Below are 3,449 nucleotides of genomic sequence, written 5' to 3'. Positions count from 1 at the left end.
GCTAGGGATAAGTGGGCCCAAAAGGAGGGTTTTCTTATAAGATCATCGCACGCAAAAGATACCCACCAAATAATTGGTTACCTAAGGAAAATAACAAACTATAGCCAGAGCATAGTTTTCTAATTTTTCCAAATTAATGATGTCACAAGTACTATATAAAATAAAACAAAATAAAAAATAAATTTGGCAATTTATGAACAGCTAGCAATTCATATGGATTGTGGAGTGGCTTCTCACTTGGTGCTTTCATTGTCCACAACAAAAATGCCAATAATGAATGTCATTTACTTAGTTACCAAAAATGGAAGCCTTATGCTCCAATTGTAAGGAGGGTTTCAATAATTATGGCTTCACTACATATAATATCTACCTCTCTATGGTTGTGTTATACAATGAATTTTGTTGTTGAACTTGGATAAGTTCAAAATCCGACCTTTTTATTATGATAATGACTAAAGAGCATGTATTCAAATTCGTAATTATAGGTTACATATTAAAGTGCTCTTTAATACTAGTTGTGGGAATGATGGAACTCATTTTCTAATGACTTTAATTCGTAATTATCTTGATACAAACAAAAAAAATATAAAAACAATAAAAGACACAAATTTGTTTAGAAAATATAACAGATTCAAAGACAGAACATTTATAAAATGTAAAATATGTTCAATTTTTTGTCTACCTGAAACGAGAAAATTGAAAAAAAAAATACATTTGTTTATCTTGTCTCTTTTTCAATATCTTTATATTATATATTCTAAAATACTTATCAAATAGACATAATTCATGAAAATATAAATATATTTTTATCAACGAATAATATCTCAAATCAATTCTTAAGAAATTTTTATTCGGACAATTTAATTTTCAACAAAATTTAATCACCAAATTAGTCATTGATCTTTTTTATTTTATTAGATATATCGATTTTCATGTCAAATTTAATTTTGATAAAAATTAAATAAATTAATCACTGTATTTATTTAACCAAACAAAAAATTTTGAAATTCAAAAAATATGATGTGGATTGATTTGTCTATTAAAAAAATGTAATAATTTATTTAATAATTAAAATTTATTAAAAAATAAAATATCTAATTATAAATTTGTTAAGAACTAATTTGGAATATTATTGTAGACTCCTTCACTTGCTAGCAAAGAAACAAATTATAGTGTCCATATCATTGCATTGCATGGTTATGAAAATAATTGGTGAGGGCATTTTGTATATAGTGCCATATGCTTGCCGTGCTTAAATCCAACACCACCCTGCGTGTGAAACAAGAACTTAAATTCCTACTTGAAACTATAAAGGGGGGAAGTAATATAAGAATAATAAGAAAACAAAAAAAAATCATTAAATTGAGTGAAAATTAAAAAAAATAATAAAAACAAAAATAAAATGAGAATTCACCATAGTGACGGTGACTATCCATGTTGAATTCCCGGGGTTTCAAACATGTGTTCCAAGTTTTCAATTTTTCACTATCACACGCTTTGTTGTGAAAAATCATTCTCATTGACCTACAAATATGGCATTATGTTCACATAGATATATATATAATAGTTAATAACAAATTTCTAATTATTTAGTTTGGTGTCCTAAGTCCTAAGTCGAAAACATAAAGCCGGCACCAAATACTTGTACCAAATACATTCATATCATATCCCTTTTCATTTTTCAATTTTATTATTTCTACCGTTGACATTATTCAAAACTAATTGCGTGCACCTCACATTTCTTGTTCATATTTCTAACTTTTAAATCCCATCATCATTATTCTCCATGCAAACAACACCATATATAAAACCACTTCAATTCCCTCTACTTTCCTTCACAGTGAAAAATCTCCCAAACATTCTCTCCTTAAACCTCATAACAACAACAATGTCAAATTCTTCTTCTCATTCTTCTATCATGCTTCTTCTATTGGTTTACTTTCTTCTTCTTTCTGCTTCTTCTTCTGATGCAATAAGAACACTGCCAACAATAACAAAGAGGGTTATGAGTGAAAAAAGCACACAACTTTCTTCTCCTCACACGAACAATCAACATCAACTTTCTCCCTACAAAGGCATGGTTTTCAATTTCTTCCCAAAAGGGATGCCTGTTCCACCTTCAGGACCTTCTAAGAGGCACAACTCTGTGGTAGATTCAACACCTCACAATTAATCATCATTTCAAACTATATGTACCCTTTTTTTTCCTTTAAATTTTGTATGATTTTTCTACATGATTATGTATTTTCATGGAAGTGATTCAAGGCTTCCAATCAGATATCAAGCTCCTCAAGATTAAAAGCCTTGTGGGGTCTGAATTTTTTGGCACTCTTGTGATTCTAAAATTTCACTGTATATAATATAAGATATTGTTAGCAAAATAGTAACGATTAATGAATGATTATATATAGTTTACTCATTTTTCAGTGTGTATGTTCTGTTCTTTTGTTATCTGTTTGTGATGATGCATCTTATTATTATTTCTTGAATCTTAATTTGTTTTATTTGTTCATTTGTGTCTGCAACTATAGGCCTATAGCATATCTGAATTATGAAACATGAGAATATGTCAGATTTTTCATTCAAATTAAGCACATATACGTGTAAAGTGTAACATTGACTTGTGGTGAAAGTTCAATTCATTAGCAATTAAAATAAAAAGTCATTAGCATATGAATCTTTCTTTTTTCTGGTAACTGTAGCATAAAAAGGCAATAATTGAATGCTAAAGCCTAAATTACAAAGTCTTTCAAAGTATGCCTTTTGGACATGAATGAATGATAATGATGATGAGTGTGTATCTCTGCTCCCACTTGGCTTTTGAGACTTCCACTCAATAATATGAAAGAAAATAAAGCTTTGTTTTCGTTCAAAACTCTGTTTCTTCCTACAAATGACCTATGCATTTATTTTGTTCTGTTTTCCTTTTGAAATCTGCCACAAATCTATTGGCTTTCTGGTTTCCATCCTCATTTTTATTAATAAAGTCTCAAGACAAAAATATAAAAATATTAAAATAATTATTTTTGTTTTTTTATTTTATTAAAAAAGATCTTTAAAGTAACAGTTGAGTTATCTTTATGTGATCTCATAGTTAAGTTTGAACCGTAAAAATAACTACTGATATAATTATCAAGTTAAATTACGTACATTACATCATTTTAGTTCGACTCTTCTCGAAACCTTACATTAACGCGAGATGCTATGCACCAAACTGTCTTCTTGTTTTTGTTTTTACTATTTTATTTTTGAAATAAATAGAAAAATAGTCAAATTATATTCTAAAACTTAGATATACTTTTTTTTTTTCAGTATCCATCTCATTCATCTAAAAGGTTTGTGTGAATGTATGTTTATGCTGATACCTTAGTATACCTATCATAACAAAGTTATACCAAACATGGCTTTAGAATCAAAATCAGTGCAATGCATACATGCTACATGGTTAA

The sequence above is a fragment of the Arachis duranensis genome, chromosome 9 (genome assembly GCF_000817695.3).
Source record: "Arachis duranensis cultivar V14167 chromosome 9, aradu.V14167.gnm2.J7QH, whole genome shotgun sequence".
NCBI lineage: Eukaryota > Viridiplantae > Streptophyta > Magnoliopsida > Fabales > Fabaceae > Arachis > Arachis duranensis.
This window is presented reverse-complemented; position numbering follows the sequence as displayed.